The following is a 25,003-nucleotide window of genomic DNA, read 5'->3' as shown; positions in this document are numbered from 1 at the left end:
CGGGTCATTTGACATTCCCACTAGCAGAGCATAAGAATTTCAGTTATCTACACCCCCAATAACTTTTGGTAATGTCAGACTTTTTAATGTTTTACCATCTGATAGATATATTACTGGGCTAATACTGTATAGAATCTGAAGCCCATCCTTTGGTGAAAGTGAAACATTCCCAATATTGTGGTAACCCAAGACTTACTCCCTGCTAGCTTATCAACCACCAAAAGCCATGTGCATTTCCCTGATAACTAAGTGATGTTCAATTTTCAGTCTTGCAAAATAGAAATCTAGTCTGACAAAATGAATCTTTCAGTCTTGAAACCTTTGCTATAGCACTCAGCATAGTGTATAACATACAATAGTATAGAGTATCTGTAGGTCAAAGGAGAGAATGTACTTTAAGCCCATGGCATTGAAGATTTCACCTGTTTTGAATCCCTGAGGTAGTGTGGTTTGGTAGAAGCCTATTGGCCCAGGAATCGTGAGGCCTGGGCTCTGGTCTAGTCCACCCATGTAATTTGGTAAATTCATTCCACCTTTCTTTTTTTTAATTAAAAAATGTTTTTTCAGTTACAGTTTACATTCAATATTATTTTGTAGTAGTTTCAGGTGTACAGCATAGTGATTAGACAATTATATACTTCACAAAATATTCCCCCTAGTATTTCCAGTATCCACCTGGCACCATTCATAGTTATTGCAAAATTATAGACTATATTTCACTCCACCTTTGTGATCCTCACTTTCTTTGTTTCAAAAATAAGGATTTCTGGCTTACTTCATGGGAACTTTGGAACATTGAGTTTGACAGTTAGAATCTGATAGGTATTTATGGAGTGTAGAAATACCTAGAATCTGATAGGTATTTATGGAGTGTAGAAATCAAAGAATTGGGAGTCTAGAGATCCAGATTCTCCTAATTCTCCTACCACTACTGGATGTATACGACCTCAGAAAAATCACAAGTAGGCAAATGATCACTTATGAGAAAATGAAATGTCACTAGATGATCTGTTTCTTCCCTCCTCAAAAACCCTTTGTTGTAGGTCAGAGAGACATACAGTCAAGTTTATGAAAGTGTCATTCCCGTAAAGCCATCATGATGTGGGACAGAAGTTATATTTTAAATCCATTCCTAATTGCCTGCCCCACCTAAATTGCTCTATAACCCCATCCATTTAGCCCTACCCTTATCCAATTCCCTACATATTACTGAACTCCACTCCTGAGATTTTTCTTTGCACCCAACAGCCATTTTTATTACCTTTAGTATTTCAATTCTTGCACCTAACCTTGTAGCAAACAGAGCCTTACACTATGTGATCATCAGGAGAATGCGCAAATAGAATATGTTTCTTGTCTCCATTCATAGCTTTGCTAATTCTCTTTTATCATAGAGTTTGTTTAAAATGAGCTGTATCATTATATACTCTCTTCAATCCAACATCAAGAACTCTATGGCTCTCCTTTCTTCTCTGTACCCTCCACTGCCTTCCAGACAGCACTGCACCGGCAGACACGAGTTTGCCGGCACTGCCCTACTGTGCTATCTCTAAACGCCTTTCTTTCATTTCAGTTCCAATACATTCAGATAAAAGCCTCATATCAACTTCCTTGTGCTTCTCTTTTAGCATAATTTAAAACTCTGTAGTTACTATTACAAGGTCTGAATTCTATTAAATCAATAAGGTGATGTTTATGAAATTTAAAGAATGCTGTTAAATACAACGAAGTATGAAAACATGTAAGTCATAAGCAGAGAATGGAGAGGAAGGATATCTGTTTGTAGGAGATAGTAAAGTGATGCTGACACTAGAGAGCCTAAAATAGCCTTAGGAGCAGCTTTGAAGATCTTTTTGGTTTTTAATTTAAATCTTTATCATTAATAGTTTATTAAGGTATTCTCCAGATCTTGAGTAAGCCAATTGTTAGAAATTTTTTTCCCTTCTGGGTTAACATTGCCCTTCATATTACTAGCCTGATATAACTAACCAATATACCTCTTCGTACACAACTGTGTAGGAAGGGGAAGTGCAGGCTTATGGTTGCAGAGGCTTAATTTCTTTCTCTCAATTAAGAGCCTGGCGTCCTGAGTCTGAATGTGCTCCGAATGGGAGGCTGTCACTACCGTCCTGGTAGGGGCGGGGGGGCGGGGGGGGCGGGGGGGGCGGGGGGTTGCCGGCGGGGGGGGGGCGGGCGGAGAATGAAGCATAGGCCCTAACACCCTGCTCTTCTTAGGTAATAGCAAGAGTGGACACAGACGAACTTCTCTATCAAGAACAGAAAGGAAGGAGAGGAGAAAGCTAGCAATTTCAAACTATGTCTGAAACAACTGATCATATTTCTTCTTTAGAAAGATCAGCTTGGCAACAAAGGGAGGGATAGATTGAACAGGGAAAGACAGGAAGATAGGGAATCCATTAGTTGACTACAGCAAAGTTTCAGGTTAAAAAATGTGGGTTTGAACTAGGTGGGTGGGAGTGGAGATGGAGCAATAAGGAAGGATACCATTGATCTTAAGTAGCTAATATCAATTGGTTTTGAAGGTTAATTGTTAAAGAATGAGGGGCAAAAGGGGAGCTGATTACTCACAGGTTTTGACTTTTGTGATTGGTGCATGGTGGGTACTATTCAAGAAATTAGAGAATATGGGAAAAACAGGTTTGGGGTAAACATAATGAGTTTACCTTTAAAAATGTTGAGTTTCAGATACACTTGGTAGTGAGATGTCTTGGCAGTTGAATACACAACCCTGAAACATAGAAAAGAGGATGGATTAAAGATGTGGCCGTCTCCAGGTCTGAAGGATTATATAGAATACAGAAGTATTACACTTTTAAGTTTTTTTTCCAATTGCAGGTGTTTCCTGTTACCAGCAGGTTTCCTTAAGCCTTGACAATAAAAGGCCTTTCTACCCTTGCAAGATGCATGTCTGAGCCAATCAATAAAGAGAAAAGACTTAGGCCCTGGCTGGGTAGCTCGGTTGGTTAGAGCATCTTCCAGATATGCCAAGGCTGTGGGTCTCATTCCTGGTCAGGGCACATACAAGAATCAACCAATAAAAATAGTGGAACAACAAACTAATGCTTCTCACTCTCTCTCCCTTTCCCCTCTCTCTCTAAAATCAATAAATTAAAAGACTTGTGCTGCCTGATTTGTTCAGCTTAATGTTTCCCAAATATCCTAACTATAATAACAGTGCTGAGTACATGAGAAAACCTGAGTCATATTTCCTGTAAGTCAGCATAGATATCCATCCTTCCAAATTATTTGAATCTTTGGCCATTCCCAAAGAGAGTCAAAGTGCTGAAACAATTTATAAACAACTCTTTCAGTTGAGAGCAATTCTAATACAATTGTTATAAAGATTCAGAGTAAAGAGAAAGAAAGAAAGAAAGAAAGAAAGAAAGAAAGAAAGAAAGAAAGAAAGAAAGAAAGAAAGAAAGAAAGAAAAGAAAAGCTGCTACTTCCTTGTACCAACCCCATACCCCAAACAATGATGCCCTGGCCTTTTGTAGAAAGTCTAAGTTCTCTTAAGACTGGTTCAAATTTCATCTGTGTGTCACCTTCAATCTCCACAACCAGAATTAATCATTTAGCTCCCCCAGGCTCCCCAGCAGCAAAATCATCCATCCACTGTAGAATTTCTAATAGTCTTTATTTTTATTAAAGTTGCATGCCTGGCACTTGTCTTCATTCTCCCTCTGTGCTCAGCATAGTGCTTTCAATATAAATACTGACTGAAGTGAATTTGTTAAAAGTTATAAAAATTTATTCTATTGTTTTTAAAGAAAACAAGGGGCAGAACTTGATTGTGATCAATGACTTGGGTTGAAGTTTTAAAAACTAAAAAATTGAATTTAGGAGGAATTGTTGAGAGAGGTAAAAGCATTCACTTGAGGAGGATGTTGAGAGGTGACAATTTTCAAAATTGTGAAAAAGTGCTGAGTCAAAGATATGACTCCTCAACTGGCCACCACGAGGGTGGAAACAGCAGTGGCTCGCACGGCTGTAGCCCTCCTGTCCCTGGACGCTCCTCTCAAGTGTCAGGTTTAGAATTTATCATTTGCAACATGACATTTCTCACTATTATTCTTGCAAGTCGTTTAGTTCATTTGTCTTTCAAAAGTATTTTGTTAGAGTTTTGTTAAGAAATAAATTGATAATTTGACAGCATTGCTAATAAATTTCAGTTTGTGGGTTAAATACACTGGAATGCCATTTCTAACACTATTTCACAATGAATAGAATTTGGCAACATGTCTTCTGCTTTGGGACACATCCAGAGTTTCAAACGGACCAGAAATGCCTGGTGGAAGGCTTTCTCACCCATAAGGAAGCCCCATGGAATAGGTATCAAGAACTGCTTTATAGAAGGCTCCAGGTTTTTATATAAAGATGTGGGAAACTTCTGGCATAGCAATTAAGATGAATAGATTTAACAGGTGGAGAGGACTAGGCTGCACAACAGCTTGAGCTTCTAGTACTTTAAACTGTTACTGGTTTCATACATTTTCCTTCATGCATTGTTCAAACCACAGTATTTAAAAATAACTTCTAGGAAATAGCCATATAGAGTTTCAGATGTAAAAGATGACATACTTTCAAAAATGGCATGGAGCCCAAATTTCTAAGGCATAGTTTTCTATCTGGATTGTATCTGCATTGTTGGACTCCCTTGCCCAAATCTCACTTAGGTTTTAAGTTTAATTGTGACTGTAGTGACATATGCCTGAATGTTGAGAGGACTCATGAAATGACTCTTAAGGACTCTGAGCTACTTAATGGCCCTTCCTGAGCATGCAGTAAGGTACTGCTTATTGTTTTCCAATTTTTTTTTAATGTTTTTTTTCTAGAAAGTGTTTTCTTTAAGATAAAAAAAAAACTCTTCAAACCTTTACAACTTTTGAAACTTTTTAGAATCCCAACCTGTAAATTATGCTTGTAACTATGTTTACAGTATTTTAATTGTTATGTTGTAATACGGATGAAAATATTTGAATCTTTTTTGACAATTAAAAGTGTTTTTTTGTTGCTAGTCATATGTTTTGATACACCAAGCTACTTATTGAAGAGGAATTGACCTGGTAGGTATTCCAGCAACTAAAACTAATGAAAGGCTAAATCTGCATCCAATGGGGAAAGAATGGGAGGTTCCCAACTAGAATTCTAACTTTTTTATTTTTAAAGTTGTATAGAGATATAATTGACATTCAGAGGACACATGTTTAAAATATGCAACTTGATAAGTTTGACATATGTACACATCAGTGAAATCATCACTATGATGATAGTGGACATATCCCTTATCCCCAAAAGTTTCCTTGTGCCCTTTTAGGCCATTACCCTTCCCTTGCAATCTCTGACTGACTATAGCCATGCCCTCATGTTGTGTTTAAAAACAATGTGGATGACATGGGCTAAAGAGGAGGAAGGGTCCAGCCTGAAAAGAAATTTAGTTTGTTTAATGGAGTTAAAATACAGCATCTAGGATGTATTTAAAAACCAAAAAAGTTATCAACTCAGTATTTTCCGGTTAAAATCTTGCTCTTTTGAACTTCATAACTTTATGGAATGCTTGGTTATTTGAAACATGGCAAAAAAAAAAAAAAACCCAACCATGCTTTCTTCTTTCTCGTCCTTCTTTATTTTATTGTTCACAAGAGTGATTTTTAAAATTAAATTTACTCAGAGATGAAATCACTTATTATTATTTTTAAATCTTTATTCAAGGATTTGTTTTATTGATTTTAGAAAGAGGAAGGGAGAGAGAGAGCAAATGAGGGAAGCATCAATGTGAGAGAGAAACATCAAGTGGTTGCCTCCCTATGCTCCCCAACTGGGAGTTGAAGCTGCAACCTAGGCATGTGCCCTGACAGGGAATTGAACCCGCAACATTTGATGTATGGGATGACACTCCAACCATCTGAGCCATGTAGCCAGGAGTGAAATCACTTATTTTTATTTTTATTGTTGTTCAGTTACAGTTGTCCCACCTTCTTACCCATTGCTCTCTCTCTACCCCGCCCTTCCCTACTCCCGCAGTCAGTCCCCGCCATGAGTCCATGCCCATGAGTCCTCTATTCATGTTTCTTTGCTTGCCCCTTTCCCCTCTTTCCCGTTATCCTCTTCTCCACTCCCCTCTGGTCACTGTCAGTTTGTTCTTTATTTCCAAGTCTTTGGTTCTATTTTGCTCATTTGTTTTGTTGACTAGATTATACTTACGGGTGAGATCATATGGTATCTGTCTTCCACTGCCTGTCTTATTTCACTTATCATAATGCTCTCCAGTTCCACCCATGCTGTCGCAAAGGGAAGGAGTTGTTTCTTTCTTTCTGCTGAGTAGTATTCTATTGTGTAAATGTACCATAGTTTTTTGATCCACTCATTTACTGATGGGTAATTAAGCTGTTTCCAGCACTTGGCTACTGTAAATAATGCTGCTATGAACATCAGGGTACTCAGGTTCTTTCGGTGTTTCGGGATTCTTAGGGTATAGGCCCAGCAGTGGAATTGCTGGATTGAAAGGCAGTTCCATCTTTAGTTATTTGAAGAAATTCCATACTGTTTTCCATGGTTTTCCATGGTGCACCAGTCTGCATTCCCACCAACAGTGTACTAGGTTTCCCTTTTTTCCACAACCTTACCAGTACTTGTTGTTTGTTGATTTATTAATGATGGCCATTCTGACCAGTGTGAAGTGGTATCGAATTGTGGTTTTAATTTGCATCTCTCTGATGGCTAGTGATGCTGAGCATCCTTTCATATGTCTCTGGGCCCTCTATATGTCCTCTTTGGAGAAGTGTCTGTTCAGGTCCTTTGCCACCTTTTTAATTGGATTGTCTTCCTGGTGTGGAGTCGTGTGAGTTCTTTACATATTTTGGACATCAAACCCTTGTCTGAGGTATCACTGGCAAATATGTTTTCCCATATGCTGTTTCCCTTTCTATTTTGTTGATGTTTTCTTTAGCCTTGCAGAAGCTTTTTAGTTTGTAGTCCCATTTGTTTATTCTTTTCTTTATATCCCTTGCCTTAGGGGATGTATCAGTGAAAATACTGTGAGAGGTCTGAGACTTTCCTGCCTATGTTTTCCTCTATGACTCTTATGGTGTCACAACTTATATTCAAGTCTTTTATCTATCTTGAGTTTATCCTGATGTATAGTGTAAGTTGGTGGTCTATTTTCACTTTTTTACATGTACTTGTTCAGATCTCCGAACACCCATTTATTGAAAAGGTTATTTTTACTCCATTTTATATTCCTGCTCTCTTTGTCAAATATTAACTGGCCATATTGACATGGGTTTATTTCTGGGCTCTTTATTCTGTTCCATTGGTCTGTGTGTCTGTTCTTATGCCAGTACCAGACTGTTTTGATTACAGTGGCCTTGAAATCACTTATTTTTAAATGAAAATTAGTAGCATTAAAAAGATATGCCTTTAGCGTAATTTTACATAAATGGAAGAAGAGATTATCTGAACAATTTTGGAGCATACATTTACAAGACCATAGAGCACATTTTATTGTCATGGAACATAGTTTTTAAGTGCTAAAAATTAATTGATCCTGTATTAGGATGACATATTAGCCATCCAAGCTAAAAACTTACACTAATACTTACTTCTTGGTGGTGGTTTCAAACTTATGTGGTATGGCCCATTGAACCCTTCAATGGGAGCAAATAATTCTATTAATCACCAAGACTATTTGCCATTTTGGGGGGCTGGGTACAGTGTGGTAATTGGGGGATGAGGGAGGGAGGAGGGTATAGGGGAGGATAAAAGGTGATGGAAGGAGACTTGACTTGGGGTGGTGAACACACAGTACAGTGTACAGATGATGTGTTGTGGAATTGTGCACCTGAAACCTGTATAATTTTGTTAACCACTGTCACCACAGTAAGTTCAATAAAAATGAATAAATAGATATATATAAAAATAAAAAAGAAACTACACATCTATAACAGTTCACATTCTTTTCCCTAGTAGCACATGGTGCAAAAATTAGTAAGAATGACTGTTTGGATTACTGCTTGTAATCAATAAAAAAAAATGTACTTATCAAATAGCACTGATTAGGCCAAGATACACGACATTAACATAAAATACAAAATACTTAAAAACAACTTACGTTATTTAACAATTTTCATTGATAGTCATATTTTTCTGTAGTCTTATGTGATACACACACATTTTTAAAACATGGTAACTGAAGGTCAGAGCATATAACTTGACCTACTTAGTATTGAAAAGGCTCAACCTCAGGTTTTTAATTTGTATTTTGTTTTTTTGGGTGTTGTTTGCTTTGTCAGATAGCAAATATCACTGTTCCCAACTCCCTTGCTCTAATAGTCAGTCATTCCCTACCTTTCAATGGCTTTCATTTGCAATTACAATAAACTCCAATCTTGTTTCTTCTATGTCTTCCTGTGCCCTATGGGAATGGGTGCTCACCCACCTCTCAGTCTGGTGCCAGGTCCCTCTTTGCAGCATGCATTCCCCAGCACCAGACTCCACTTAGTTTCACTAGCCAAGCTCCTTCCTACCACAGGTCCTTTGCACAGCCATTCCCTCCTGACTTAAATATTTCCTCTTCATTTTTCAAATTATTGGCTCCTTTTCATCTTTCAGATGGTCCTTTTCTCACCACTGTTTTTTTTTAAACTATCATGTTATTTGATTGCCCAGATTCTGTTCATAACTTTTGTACCATGTTTACCCCCAAAATATGATGAAGTATTTGTTGTCCCTCTTTTTCCCACCAGACTGTCAGCTCCAAGAAGGTAGAACTTTTCTGTTTCTCTTACCACTGTGTCCCCCCCACCCGCCGTGTTTGTTTGATTCAACGGATGTTTGTTGACTGACTGAATGAATATTGCAATGGAAGTTATAAAGATAAGAAATTGAGCTATAAACTTGGTTAGTGAAAGAGATTAATGCCTACTTTGTACAATTTAGGAAAATTGACTCGAAATCAGAGAGATTTTTAGGGTCTCATTTCTTCCTTCATTTGTCCATGGAATGCTATCTAACACTTATTGAGTACTTTCGGCACTATGCCAAGCACTTCACATGTATTAGAGAATTTAACCCTCGGAGTAATACTGTAGCGGCAATCAACCTTCATTTTGCTCATTTTTCAGAGGCAGCTTGCCAAAAGCCACTTAATGTGGAGCCATAGCCAGGTTTAAAAAGGCCATATCCCATTAATTCGATGTAATCTACACCCCTTCAGTCAACAATAGGTGTTTTATCTGCCTACTTTTCAGAGAACCCCACTGAGAATCCCCCATTTTACCTGACCTTCAGTCTCTTGGGACCCAAACCTACTAGGTGGCTGCTAACCCCTTACGGGGTTTCTTGGGGAACCTGAGGGCCCCCAGTGGAGGAGCGGCCTCTCAGACGCACACGCGGAGCTCTGACTAGGCGCTGTCTGGACGCCCTGGGCTTCTGCGGAGAAGGGAGGAAACAGGTCAGTGGGCCCAAGACGGATCTTTGACCCCCCAGGTGGTGAAAGGAGAAGGAAAGGTGTGTCTCGTCCAAGCCCGCTTCAGGCTGGGGATCTCCCGACCAGAGGGGGAACCACAGCGTAGTTCCCCAACACTACAACGCGTCAGCGGCTGAGCACCGCCTACTTTTTTACGCAATCTGTCTCAAGGGCTACGACCCCGCCCCCTCTGGCCAGACCTGATCCTCGATTGGCCCTTGAGGACAGCGATTACCGCCCCAGACCCTGCCGTCACTGCCAAGATGGCGCTGGTCGCAGCGGCAGCGGTATCCGAGGCTGGAATCAGAGGAGGCGGAGGCAGCAGTGGCCACAAGGGGAGGGGGAGTCCCCTCTGACTGAGACGGCAGGCCTGGGCGGGCGGGGGTGCCGCGCAGGGCGGAGCGCTGGGCTGGGGATGAGCTAAGCAGACTCAGAGCGCCGCTGCATTCAGCCCCTCGTGTCCGCTACCCCTCGTGTGGGAACCGGGCACCATTCTCCAAGCTCGACCCGCTGCTCGCCAGGGAACCAGCGGCGAGGTGAGTGCGGGGGCGGCAAGGCAGACAGAGGTGGCTTTTGTAGCTGTCACAGCCCGAAGCAGTGACAGCCGTGGGTGCAGGAGTGGGGCGGCAGAGCTCAGAGAGGTGGCGCGGATGGCCGTGATCTCCACCCGGATGGCCACGATCTCCACCCGGGGGCTTCTCAGAGACCAGCCAGTGTTCGGCGGGCTTGGTGGGCTCCGGGATGGCCCGGCAGTGCTGAGAGTAGCACTCGAGCCTCTGCGTCGGACGCGTGGGGGTCTCCAGTGTTTCTATTCCAGGCTAGCCTGGGGCTCTTGTTGTTGGGAGATGGGGGTGGGGATGGGGGCGGTGAGAGAGGAGGTCCTGCAGCTGGGATTTTGACATGCCCATTACGTAAGACGGAGGTGGCCTCCCGGAATCCCACCTGCTTGGTATTTTAAACCTGCGGCAGCGGGAGCTTGGCGAGGACCCAGAGGCCTGACTCCCCGCCCCCCCCGCGCCCCGGGGGTCTGCTTAGTCTACTCTGGCCAGCGGGAGCTAGGTCAGCGTCCAAGTTGGCCAGTTTCCCACCTTCCAATCTTTTTTTTTTTGGGGGGGGGGGAGCGAAACGATTTCTGGTCGTCACCATTCCCTTTGAAGTTTATCGCTTTCTGGGGGGGAGGAGAAAGAAAGGAAAACCTAAAACTGGGTCGCAGCGACAGCTTTTCATTATTGTGCTTTTAAATGACGGATATGCGGGAAGATTTTTGTTATTGTCTCAGTGTGCTTTTAATGCAAATGTATGGTTACGCCTGGAGCCGTAGAGAAGGGTTTTTGTTTTACAGGACAGTTATTTCTTGTTTGCAACAGCAGGAAAGGCTATCAGTCAACAGGCTTGTATTTATTTAGGGAGAAAACGCGTGTCAACCATCTAGAGATCCGTAAGAGCAGAAATTGTGTTACTCCGTGAATATGTTATTCTTGAAAATGTATTCTATATTAATTAAAATAGTAGCCCAAATGTAAAAAAGCAATTTTGCAAGATTACAAGCTGTTAATTGGTGTTTATAGTCTCTTTCTATTTTCTGATTGCTCTAGTCTTGGTGGCAGAGACACCTGTAAACAGCGTAGCCCAGGTTACACTAGTCTATTGTAGTACAGTTGAGGTTATTGTAAAAATTAGTCTCTGGGAGACCTCAGATTAGGTAAATAAATTAAGGACTCTTGGGCAAATTATTCAGTTTATGTTTAGAGTAGATAGTTCTGGGGTTCAGTTTTTGAAACTTATGTATACAGAATTTCTAAGCCATTTGAACACTGAATTTACAATGAAACAAAAGATTGTATTTGGCTTCTTTTATAAGAACTTTGTTTTACTTTGGCCAGAATTAAACAGTTTGGACAACTTTTACATCATTTTCACAATTTCCCTTTAAATGGCAGCTCTCAGTAGGAGTTCAGAATAGCGTATATCATCATCATCACCATCATCATTATATATACTATGTTACATAATTTTCTTTTTCTGAATGATTAAACAGACCTACCTTATTGTGGAATTTTGTAAGAATGTACTTGTTAGTGGAGTTAACGGATCTTGACACAAGCCCACTACTGGGAATAAATATGTGTAACTTTTGGCCTGAGATATGAATTTATGTACACAAATTCACACTTTTGAATATTGGTGAAGCGATATAAATTTTCCGATTGTGCAAGAGTGCTGGGAAGCTGATGCTGATTTGTTCTGAACTTTTCTGCATGAATTACTGGCTTAAATAGTTATTGATTCTTAAGCTTCAGGAGCTGTTGGCCTATTTATGGCAGTTTTAATATTTGAAACAGGAGGCTATAAGAAGGAAGAGATTGAGTTTGTGATATTTATTAATTTATTCAAACAATAACAAAATCATAGTAGAGTTGTAAAAGAAAAATTATTCTATTAAATGACATTAGTTATATTATACTTTTTGTTTGCAATTTTTTTCCTAAGAAGTCTACTTACTGTGAAAGCCTGGATTTAAGCACTGATACAGAGAGAGATTTTGATATATTACCAATCTGTGCTATTCCTATTTAAATTGATGGCTTATTATTCTAAGTGGAAAACAAAAGTGACTTTAGCAGGAAAATTGACTTGTTTTTCTTTTCCTTTCTGATGTCAGAGACATTGTGTGACTTTCTTTCCTACCAGATGTGGAAGAAGAGAATGACTGAAGAAAAGTTGACAAAAATTTCTTCCTTTCTATGCTACTTTGTTTGCTTTTTTTTTAATGCCCTTTATTATTGCTTAGTAGAATTTGTGGGTTAGAGGAAAGTCAAGCACTCCATACTTTATTACTGTATATCATAGTTAGCACTTTGAATCCTAAAATAGTAGTGTACAACTTTATACATAGGGAAGGGTTAATTTATGTAGTGTGTTACTATAATAGTGAAATCTTGTACAGTCAAAATGCCATATAATAGAGGGATAGTGAAATTAATGATAATCCATGTGATGGATGTAGTAATTAAAAGTCATATATTAAAAATATTTACTGACCTGAGAAAGTCCAATATGTTGAGAGAAAAATCAGAATATAAGAAAATATACACTATGTTATTATCTATATCACATGTATGAGAAAATGAATGGCAGGAAATACATAAAATATTAAAAGATTATCTCTGGATGATAGGATTATAGGTGATTTTTATTGTAGTGTTTATTATTGTCTATGTTCTGTCTCTTAAATATTACCCTAATAACCACAAAAATGACATTAACATACTTTTTGGGGTCATTGGAGAAAATCCTAAAAATCCCACCTGACCACTGCTTCAGTAGAGAAATTATCTTATGATTTATTTTAGCAAAAATAACTCAAAATATGGTGCTTATACAATATACAATAATGGAAACAGCTAATAATTTAGGTGAAGACATTCTCCTAGTTAATAGCACCAACCTGGTAATGTGGATGCTGGTCTTAACCAATGCACATTGTTACATTCCAACCTCTCTTCTGTTTGGATCTTACACCCATACTGTTCTGTATTGACAGTGCCACCTATTGGTGGACTGCGTGACTCAGCCTTTTTCTTGTTGCTTCATCACTCAGTAGCAGCAGTTTTTGAATGTTTATAAGGTGCCAGGTACAGTTGACTCTGAACAACATGAGGGTTAGGGACGCAGATCCCCTGCGTAATCAAAAATCCGCATGTATCTTTTGATTCCCCAAACCCAGCTACTATTAACCCACTGTTGACTGGAAGCCTTACCAATATCATAGTTGATTACCACATATTTTGTATGTTATATGTATGATATACTATATTCTTACAATATAGTAAGAAAGAATGTTATTAAGACAATCATAAGGCAGAGAAAATACATTTACAGTACATATTAAGAAATCTGTGTATAGATGGCCCTGTTCAGTTCACACTAGTTGTTGTTCAAGGGTCAGCTGTACTTTGCCAGTCACTGAGGATACAAAGGTGAATGAGACATGATTTCTGTCCTCAAATTGTGGTTGAGAACACTTTTTTTTCCTTTGGGCTATGGGGCCATAGTATGTACTCTGCTTTTCCTGTTTCACAGCTCATGGCTGGCTCTTTAGGCAGGATCTTTCTGCTGGTGTTCACATATCCCCTTTTAACTTTCTTTATGGGAAAATATGTTCTGAGTTCCCGACAACCAATTTATAAGTACATTTGGAGGCATTACATGCTTGTATGTTGGGGCATCTTACATTCACAAAGGTCGCATATATGTTTATCTGTAGATATTGTTATTTGTAAAGTGTTTGACAGTTTCTTGGTACCTTCTTCCTCTTTTTAAAAAGTAAACGAGCAGAAAGAACAGAGAAGAGATGAGTTATCAAGAAAAATGAGGTAGAAACATTATCAAGGGAGTTTTCCTGCTGGTGCTGTTTTCACTGAGAATAATGTCATCAAAATGTATAAGAGATAATGTTTCTGATATACCTTTAGTGTCTCTTTAGATCCATGTAAAAATACATTTTCCATATGTATGTTAGTGTATGTGCATACATAAACTCACAGGTTAGCTGTTTTTGTTTCCAAATAAAAGCTCAAGTATGGGGATTGGAAATTTCTTAAATTTCTTTTTATTTGTATGTCATAGAAATATACACTTGAAACCTGTATGATCTTATTAACCAATGTCAGCCTAATAAATTTAATTTTTAAAAAATCCCTTTTATTTTTATTGTAATATTTTTATAGATAAGATTTTTATTTTTGAAAAGTTTTAAAAATACAGAAAATTATAAAAATAGTAAATGTGCACGTACTCACCATACAAAATGTTAACATTTTTTCATTTTTGCTTCAGATACATGTTTAGTAGAAAAGAAATATGTATATTATGGTTATCACACTGAATTCTAAAAAAGCTGTATATAACTTTATACTACACTTGAACGTTGGCTGATCAAGTTAAAGTCTCTTTTGTTCTCCCCAGTTTCACCTTCTCTCCCTCCTCCTCATGTTCCCTCCCAGAGGCAATTGTTATGATAAATTTGATGTGTATCTTTACAGTTTACCTCTTAATAAACTATGTACATAAAAGTACATGGCATTGTTAGATGCTTTTAAAGAGTGTAGACTGTGGAGCCATATGTCCTTGGTTTAAATCTTTATTCTGCTGCTGATTAGTTTTGTGACCTTAGGAAAGTTTTTAAATCTTTCCATGACTCCTTGTCCTCATCTGTTAAGTAGGGATAATGGAAGTGTCTATCTCAAAAGGTTGTTGTAAAAAGTAAATGAGTTTAAAACTGTGCCAGGAACTTAAAAAAATATACTGGTTAATTTAAGTAGCTATTAGTATGATTGTGTCATGGTATACATATTTTGAAACTTGCTTTTTAAATGTTACTCCAGGCCCCCCATCTTTTTGGCCCTATAGGTCTAGTTCATTTGTTTTGACTGGTATGTAATAGTCCATGCCAATGAATGTACTGCAGTTTTTTAATTCCTCTGTTGATGGGCATTTAGATTGTTTTTATTTCTTATCTGTTGCAAAACGTGTCTTATGAACATCCTAGTATCTCCTGAAGCAACATGCCAGAATTTCTCCAGGTCATACACCTATTGTCAAATTTCTGCATCTTAGGATATAAGCATTTTTTTCCTTTACATGATATTTATAGGGTATTGACAAACAAGGTCTGTTTTTCCCTATCCTTACCAGCAGTTAGTGTTGTCAGACTCTGATTTTTTCCAGTCCGATTGGTATGAAATGACATTTTATTTCTATTTTATTTCCCTTCATCTTCTCTTATGTATGGGCAATTTTTTGTTATCTTTTCAGTGATTTCACTGTGATTTTACTTTATATATTTTTATTGGGCTGTCTTTTTCTTATGCTTTGTAAGAAATCTGTGTGCCCATGCTTTGAAGGGCCAAAACTCAAAGTATGAGGTTTGGAATAAGGAAAGTTTATTGATCAAGAAGGTGCCAACTGAGAAAATGGAAGACTTAGAGGTACCTCAGATCCATCTTAAGAAAGTACAGAGTTCAGGCTTTTGTAGTGAGGGAAGTGGGGAAGTGGGAGGGGCAAGGAGTGATTGACTAGCACAGACTACCTAAGGGGTCTGAGGAAATTGTGCTTAGTCTGTTCATCTTAGCTGATGTGCATCTGGTCATGAGGTTCCTGCTAATCTTTGATAAACAATACACACTTCCCTTTTCTCCTAGGAAGAGGCACTTTCTGGTAGGGGCTGTTCTTGTAAAATTCTCCTAATGATTGGCATGTCTCTATGCAAAAAGCTATTAACCTGATAGTTGTGGAACAAAACTGGCTTGAACATGATGGAGTTAGAGAGGACATTTTACCTTGTTACAAGAGGTTTTTTGTTTATTTTTAAATATGTTCAAGATAGTTACAAATGTTAGTGAAGTTTGTTTTTATTTGTTTTTTGAAGTTTCCAAATCTCTTGAACAGTGACCGACCATTATGGACCCAAATTATTGTGAATTTTCTACTATAATTAATGAATTACCCAATGTACTTTCTGAGAATATATATAGTTACATTTCTCTTCTTCTGAAATTATGAGGAAATGTTTCAGTAATATACTGTAAATATATTTCACCTAAAACTATTTAAATTTTGTGAACTCAAAAACCAGATGGAATTTTTATTAATGTAATTAGTACCACAATTTTGTTTTAGTCCAAAATTTGAGTGGCCTCCTGCTAGAGGAGAATTTGTTTGCTCCTAAAGTGCTTACCAATGAAGGGATAAAAATGTATACCTATGAAATGTGTACTTACATGTATAATATTATAAACTGTTCATCAGTGTTGAGATTGTTTTGCACAGTACTAACTGTATTTCTATTTTGGTCCAATCCGCTATACATGACTTAAAGGACTAAAATCAGTCTGGTTAAGGTAACAACTTTATCATCATCATCATCATCATTGTTATTATTATTATAAACTTAACTTTAGAATGGTTTTAATTTACAGAAAAGTTGCATCAAGTTAACATATACCCTGCATCCACTTTCCCTTACTGTTAATATCCATTGGGTTTTTTTTTTAAGATTTTATTTATTTACTTTTAGAGAGAAGGGAAGGAAGGGAGAAAGAGAGAGAGAAACATCAAGGTAAGAGAGATACATCAATCAGTTGCCTCTTGCATGCCCCTAACTGGGGACCTTGCAGGCCAGGCATGTGCTGCCCTGATGAGGAATCCAACACAGTGACCTCTGGGCTTGCAGGTCGGCACTCAATCCACTGAGCCACATCAGCCAGGGCAGTCAGTATCTGACATTTCTGTTACATTTGTCATAACCAAGAAACCAACATTAGAACATTGCTATTAACTGAAGCCCATACTTTATTTGGATTTTATTAGTTTTTATCTAATAATCTGTTTTCAGTTCCAGGATCCCATCCAGAATATCACAGTACATTTAGTTGTCATGTTCCCTTTGGCTAATCTGGGCTATGACAGCTTCTTAGATTTTCCTTGTTTTGATTACCTTGAAAGTTTTAAGGAATATAGGTCAGATATTTTGTAGAATGTCCCTCAATTTGGGTTTTTCTCTTTCCTCCCTCCCTTCCTTCCTAAAAGTTTTCATTTATTTGTTTTTAGAGAGAGGGTAAGGGAGGGAAAAAGAGAAGGAAAGAAACACCAATGTGAAAGAGAAACATTGATCAGTTGCCTCTCGTCTGCACCCTGACCAGGGACCAAACCTGTAACCCAGGCATGTGCCCTGCCTGGGAATAAAACTGGTGACCTTTTGGTTTGTGTGATGACACCCAACCAACTGAGCCACATCAGAGTCAGATTGGGGTTATTGGTTTTGGGGAAGATGACCACCGATGTAACACACCATTCTTACTATATTATATCAAGGGTACATATTATCAATATGATTTGTCACTGATATTTTTAACCTCTATCACCTGATGAGGTAGTGTTTGCCAGCCTTCTCTTCTGTAAAGTTTTTCCATATTCTGCTTTTTGGAAAGAAATCACTAAGTGCAGACCATTCAGTCACTAAGTGGGGAGTCAAATTTTAACTGCTTAAGGGGGGGTTATCTATAAAACTATTTGGAATTTCTATAAGGGAGATTTTTCTCTTCTCAGTTATTAAATCATTTGTTAGTATGCACTCACAGATGTTCATTTTATAACTTTGGGTTATAATTCTATACTCCTTAATCCAATATTTTGTTACTCAAATTGTTCCACATCTTTCATGCTGGCTCCTGTGACCAACAAGACATACCTCATTATTTTGCTTTCTGAGCACTTCCTTATGTTTTGACACTACGAGATGCTCCGGGTTCATCTTGTATATTCCCTACCTCAGCCCTACAACCATTTCTCCAAGGATCCCTGGTTAATTTTATTAGAGAATGATACTAGAAACCAAGATCTGGGCACTGGGGAGGTTGTAGCTAGGGTGTCATTGATTGTAGGCCCTCTTAGTGTGCAGATTTAGGAACTATGTACTAACCCATATATTCAACACATAACTATTTTTCTGTCTATCCATCATTATATGAAGCTAAACATGAGTTCATACTGTTATATTTGACTCTACTTCAATATCACATGTTTCTTTTTAGCCTTACCCCTTCCTCTAAAAGTGAGAAACCTGGTTCTCACCATGTTCTCTGGGATTGAAATCTGGTTTTGTTACTATGTCTTCATAAGATTGTTGTGAAGCTTTAATTTGTTAATGCAAGTAAAGCACTTAGAGCAGTGACTGACACTTATAAAGTTCAATAAATAACCTATTATAGCTATTATTGCCCTTAGAATGTTTTAATTTATATATCTGTGTCCCCCGCCTACTAGTCTAAAATTAAGTATGAATGAACAAACCAACTAACTTGGGGTTTAAAAATGATAGATACATTCCTAGCTGTTTAAATTTTTTTTTTTTTTTTTTTTAGCTCTGGCTGGCATAGCTCAGTGGATTGAGTGCGGGCTGCAGACCAAAGCATCGCAGGTTCGATTCCCAGTCAGGGCACATGCCTGGGTTGCAGGCCACGGGCCCCCAGCAACCGCACATTGATGTTTCTCTCTTTCTCTCTCTTTCTCCCTCCCTTCTCTCTCTAAAAATAAATAAATAAAATCTTTAAAAAAAATTTTTTAAATGTTTGTTAATTTGAGACAGAGAAAGAAACATCAGATGTGAAAAAAAAAACATCAATTGTTTGCCTCCCATACACACCCCAACTGGGGATTGAAACCAAACCGTAGGCATGTACCCCCAACCGTTCCGTGTATGGGATGATGTTCCCACCAACTGAGCCATCCCATTCCCTGCCTTGAGACCCCCAGGACAGGTTGACCATCCGCCTTTCTCTGTAGTAACTCCAGCATTTGGTGTTCTGTCACAAATTTGAAATTGGCATTAATGATGATTAGCACTTCTTACTTAATTAGTTATTTAAATTTCAGCCCAATTTTCTTCTTAATAGTACTGTTTAAACTCTAGGAATGCCCTTTATTTTTTCTTAATCTTCATGTAGCCTGTACTATAGCATTTAGCCAGCCTTTCCTATTTTGTGTTAAAGTGTGAGGGTGATAGGTCTGTGAAGATTGTACCTTTTATTCATTTGGGAGGTAAACTGAAGCATGTTCTAGAGAAAGATTGAACAAGGGGGCAGAACGGGAAAAACTAGAAAACTTACCAACTACTGTCTGGGCCAAACCTGCATAGTACCCCTTCACTTTGGTTTAAAATACATTCTCAAAAGAGGGGTTTGGGGGAATGGGGGAAAAAGGTGAAGTTATTGAGAAGTACAGATTGGTAGTTACCAAATAGTAACAAGCATTTAAAGTACAGCATGGGAATGTAGTCAATAATAGTGTAGTAATATGTTTGACACCAGATGGGTACTAGATTTTTTGAGGGGATTACTTTGTAAATTATATAAATGCCTAACCACCATGCTGTACACCTAAAACTAATATAAAATAATATAAATGTCAGCTGTAATTGACAAATAAATGGAAAATAATCATAAAAAGTGAAAATGAATAAATAAAATTCTCAGAATATTAGAGACTCATAATCAAATGTAATTTCAGTAAACATTCTAGGGGCAATATAAGTCATTAAAAATTGTCAGTGCCTCTACCTTCTTTCATTATCATAAACAATTGAGACTTGTTTGCTTAAAATGTTTTTTATGGCCCTGGCTGGGTAGCTCGGTTAGTTGGAGTGTCATCTCATACATCAAAAGTTTGTGGGTTTGATTCCTGGTCAGGGCACATGCCTAGGTTGTGGGTTCAATCCCTGGTTGGGGCACTTAAGGCAGGGGGTGATTAGCTGATGGATGTTTTGCTTTCACATTGATGTTTTTCTCTCTCCTTCCTCTCTTTCTAAAATGAATAAAAACAAAAGAAAAAATTTTATGGCAATTACTGTTTAATTTTTCATAGAACCTTCCTTTCACCCTAAATTTAATGTCTACTCCCTTTTTTCAAATACCAGAATTTGATAGTACTTTTTGTTTTCTTTTGTTGTTTTTTTTTAATCTCTGAACTTGCTGTTACGTTTCTAGATTTTCCCAGTCTTCCTAAATTTTGATTATGTGAAGCAAACTAGTCAGTTTTTCTTATAAACATAAGTTTGCCTTGTTTTAAATGAAGGAACTGTACATATTACTGGTATTCATTCTTTTTCACTGGTCATTTGAAAACTTACTAAAGAAGCAGTTTTTATAGTTTGAGTTGAAAAAGGAAACTTCTTACAAATCATCAAAATAAAATAGAAAGCCTAATATATCAGTCATGTAAGCTAATGCCATGTAATGATATCCTGTTGGTCACTGTTTTACTCACATAGGTCACTGTTTTCGGCCGCTGAGCATTTTGGTTGAGGACTCTGAAGTGGCATGTTTTTAAGAGAAATGATGTAGATGGATGGGGTAAACCACAGTGGTATTTAGGCTCGTTTGTTAGGACAGGCTGTTATTACAAGATAAAAACATATCTCCAACCCCTTTTTGGTCAAGACTGTAGTAATATTATTTTTCTTAAAAAGGGGAGCAAAGGAGAGGGGAATGGGGAACATCTGTAATAGTGTCAACAATAAAGTATCTATAATAACTGTAAAAATAATTTGTTCTAAAAAGCTCTAAAAGGGCATTCCTAGAGCTTTTTGGAACAAATTATTCCCTCTCCCTTAACCTCTCATTTGTTTCTGAACTTTGAAATAGAATTTTATTCATGCTGACTCACAACTATGCTGAAGTCGGATTTATAGGATGTTGTTTGAACCTGTTATGGGTGGTGAATATTTTTCATTTTCTTTTGCTGAGGAATGCCTGAAGATACCAGTGTAACAGCCATTTTTAAAACAAGGCCTTTTTTCCCCCTCCTTTGGTTAACAGACATTTTGTTATTCCTACATGACCTTTTCATTTTTGAGGTTTTTAAAATCAAATTTCTTTGGTTTGTAAGTGCTAAAAACCACATTCAAACTAACTCAAAAAAAGGGAATTAATGTTCATGGCCAGGGTTCCGGGGGTTTCACAGAACCTAAAGAGAGAAGTACAGCCGGGCTTCATGGAGGGGGAGGGGGACCTGGAACTGGAAACTCATGGGTAACTCGGCAGCTATTCTTCACCACCCTGTGGCAGCATGGTCCCTCTGCTTCTCCCTATTTGCCCACCTCCTTTTTCTCTCTCTGCATGTTGTCTTTTACCACTGTGCAAGCTGGACAAGTCTCTAACTCTTAAATTCGTATGTTCACTCATGGTTCTGTGATCCTTTAAACCCCTGGGGAAAATGCAGTTTGAGGCAAGGGTCTATCCTGTTCTGTCACCTGTGGCTAATGGAACTAAGGTCTCTTAGAACATTTCTGGCTCCATTTCTATGGTAGGAGAGTAGATGCAGTGCATACAACTAACTCTCAGAGGGAGAGGTATGTAACCAAATAAATATCCTAAAAGGTGGTTATTACAAAGGTATACTAAATAATATGAAGTAAAATTACATTTAAAAAAAAAACACTCATTAGCTTTTATATATAGTAGAACCTAATTCACCCCCAATCCATAGGCGACTATTGTGAAAGTTGTAAAAATGTCTCCCCATTTCAAATAAAAACTGGTAGAGTTGATTTTTTAGCTTCTACATACAGAATTTGAAGTATGAGTCATGCTATTTTATGAACTTATGTTAATATCACTATCAATACATCATGTCATTCTCTATTCAAGAAGCATTTACTGCCCTGGCTGGCGTAGCTCAGTGGATTGAGTGTGGGCTGAGAACCAAAGCATCGTAGGTTCGATTCCTAGTCAGGGCACATGCCTGGGTTGCAGGCCATGGCCCCCAGCAACCACACATTGATGTTTCTCTCTCTCTCTCTTTCTCCCTCCCTTCCCTCTCTAAAAATAAATTTAAAAAAAGAGAGATTTAAAAAAAAAAAAAGAAGCATTTCCTGACTGCTAGCATTTACTCTGCTAGGTACTGTGCTAAAACCAATATTGACAAAGCTAGAAATGTAACATTGCCTACTCTCAAAGAATTCCTAATCTAGCTTCAGAGAGTAGATGTTCACAGAAATGAGTATAGTATTAGTATGATAATCATAATACAAATATGTATAGGATACTGTTGAAGTGTAAGACACGAGAATGACAGTCTATTCTGGGGAAAGAGGTTAGGCAAGGCCTCAAAGAGCAGGTCTCAGATATTACACGGGGCACCCACAGAACAATTTGCAAAGGTGGTAGAGAGTTTGGTATGGCTGAGGTAAATTTTCACCATTTAATTTAATGAAACTGAAATGAAAACTTATTTTTTCATTATCTGCCCTTCACATTATAGTAAACACTACCTTTTTTCAAAGGAGGGTTGTAGATTTTAGACTGCTCAACTAATTTTGTTCTTTAACTTTGATGTCATTTTTGAGAATGAGTTGTCACCAATCATTTCCTTTCCATCTCTTTTATGACATTTTTCAAATAGTGGTTGGTTGGGTGATTGTTGGTTTACTTTTATGGTGATTTTTCCTGTTCAAGCATAGACCTTCATAAGTGGGTTATGGAAAATGCTGGAACTTACAAAACTTTTGAAGATCCAAGTTTTTATAAAACAATGAAAATAGACTTTCATAAGTGGGTGATGGAAAATGCTGGAACTTACAAAACATTTGAAGATCCAAATTTTTATAAAACAATGAAAATAGTACATAGTGTAAGCCTAATGTAATTTTAGCATATAAATTTCTAGAAATGATCTATATCAATAATGAAATTTTATAATTTTAGAGGAAAGAACATACATATACACAACTTTGTAAAATATTATTTTACATCAGTAGTTTTTTCACCTATAAAATGGTACCTGTCTTTAAGGAAAACTAGTGTAAGCAATTGTCATAATTTACTACTCTGATCAGTTGATTAACACCCTTACTTTTCAATTTCTTTATCCACTCATTCATGATTCCTACAACACCCCCATGACAAATAACCAACCAACCAAATGAAAAAAAATCCCCCAAACCCAGAGCTCCATAGTTGACTGTTCTGAGAAGTGACTGAGGTAGGTGAGGGGAGAGAAAAAGGAGGCAGTTGTAGCCAGCTTTGTGGCTGCAATGGTAATGGTGGTGGGTATGTATGTTTCATGCATGGGGTTCGTTTTCATATAGTAAGCTCAGAAATACCACCTTGTTTCTCAGGTCACAAATTGTGACTGTTTCTCATCCCCTTCTACAAACCTGTCAGTCTGCTTTTTGTCACTTTTGTCCTTCAAATATGCTTTTGATGTTCTGTGTAAGACGGAGGTAATTAACATAGAAGAGAAAAGGTTGTAGACCTTTTACTTGTTGGTCCTTTTGTTTGAAGCACCCTCCCATCTCTCCTCTATTATTCCACTCATATTTCAGGATTTAGATAGTATCTTTTTCTTTTCTGACTCCTCGAGCCTAAACTCTGTGTCCTTCTTGTGCTTTCTATGACCACTCACATTATATGCACTTACCATTTATTATAACTGCTTGTTTACTTATCTGCATTCTCCATTTTACTCCTGTAAGGCAGGGCCATATCTTATTTGTCATTGTGTTTCCAGTTCCTGGTATAGTGCCTGACACATGGTAGGGTTACCGTTTCAAGATTTGGGGATGCAAACATAAAGGAATTTATTGGAAGGATATTAGTCAGCTTACAGGAATGAGTTGGAAGACTGTAAAGAACCAGATTGTGAGAACAAATAGGAAATAAACCAACCAGCCATCCCCAGTAGCAGACCAAAACCAAAGCTAGGCCACAGAACTATCCTTTTCCTGTTTCAAATACTATTACTCCTCTGTAGGACACTGGATGCCATTGTTGGAACACCTACATGGGTCCTGTATGTCACTGTCATAGGAATGAATTTTAAATTGTCTTTGAAACTTTAGGTCTAGATTCAGATTCTGTATGAAAGCGTCTAATTGACTAGCCTATGTGCCTGGTCCCTAAACTGGGAAGCAAGTATCTGGTCTTTTTGGCTCCCATGGTTAGCTCTAAGGCCCAGCCAGCATCCATCCAGAATACGCATAGTGGCAGATTCTTGAAATGTAGGAAGGGAGTTCAGATGTTAGTAGAAAACAAACAACCAACCCCTGCCTCCCACACACATGTACTTCTCAAAAAACAGTTGATAAATATTTATTAGATCAATGAATGAGACAATCAGAGTTGTACTTTTCTGCCTCTAATGAAGCATTGAGGTTATTATGATGCCATTCTCTAATCTAAAACAAAATCAACTCCAAACCATAAAATAAGCAAAAGATAAGCAAAATCAGCAAAGTTCTTATTTTTAAAATACCTCATTGTTACATTTTAAATAAAATTATTTGAATTCTTAGAAATTATTGTTGATTATTTCTCAAGTATTTCTTAATCTCCACTTGTTTTTTTCCTCATCTTCTGAAAGTTCTATTATTTAGATGTTGACTTTAATTTTTCTAGCTTCCATATTTGGGGAGGGTTCAGAGCTAATTTTTGTTTTTTTCCTTTTAAGTACATTTTTTAGAGCAGTTTTAGACACACAGGAAAATTAAGCAGAAAGTACACAGAGTTCTCATATACTCCTGCCCGAGACAGAACAGCCTCCCTCATGATCAGCATCCCCCACTGAGGTGGTACATTTGTTACAGTCCATGAACCTACATTGATACAGTATTATCATCCAAAATTCATAGTTTCCATTAGGGATGATTCTCTAGTGTTCTGTGTTCTGTGAGTTTTGACAAATGTGTAAAGGTACTTATCCGCCATAACACTATTATACAGAATAGTTTCACTGCCCTAAAAATCCTTTGTGTTTATCCTATTTATCTCTCCTCCCTAACCATTGGCAACCTTTGATCTTTTTACTGTCTCCATAGTTTTGCCCTTTCCAGAACTCCATACACAGGGTGGGGAAAAAGTAGGTTTATAGTTGTGAGTACACAGAACACAGAGTTTATTTTTGTATTATTTATTAATTACTGTCTTATTGTCCATATGAACAACTGTAAACCTACTTTTGCCC

At 37.8% G+C, this 25,003-nt stretch overlaps 1 protein-coding gene across 8 annotated transcripts in view; it reads left to right on the top strand.

Moving 5' to 3' along the window:
* Positions 1–9,757: 9,757 nt before the first annotated feature.
* DENND4A (DENN domain containing 4A) overlaps positions 9,758–25,003 on the top strand; it is a 104,800-nt gene continuing 89,554 nt past the window's right edge. For 7 of the 8 annotated variants that reach the window (XM_045823173.1, XM_045823172.1, XM_045823171.1 and 4 more), the window contains exon 1: positions 9,758–10,020. The gene's annotated coding sequence lies outside the window, so the exon portion shown is untranslated. Of the gene's footprint in view, positions 10,021–18,408; positions 18,465–25,003 lie in introns of all 8 variants that reach the window. The other variant, XM_045823168.1, reaches the window with a different exon arrangement.

Source organism: Phyllostomus hastatus, unplaced genomic scaffold (genome assembly GCF_019186645.2).
Source record: "Phyllostomus hastatus isolate PE091 unplaced genomic scaffold, TTU_PhHast_1.1 phas_scaffold_501, whole genome shotgun sequence".
NCBI classification, from domain to species: domain Eukaryota; kingdom Metazoa; phylum Chordata; class Mammalia; order Chiroptera; family Phyllostomidae; genus Phyllostomus; species Phyllostomus hastatus.
Note: the sequence above shows the minus strand (reverse complement) of the source record. Positions and strands in the feature narration are given on the sequence as shown.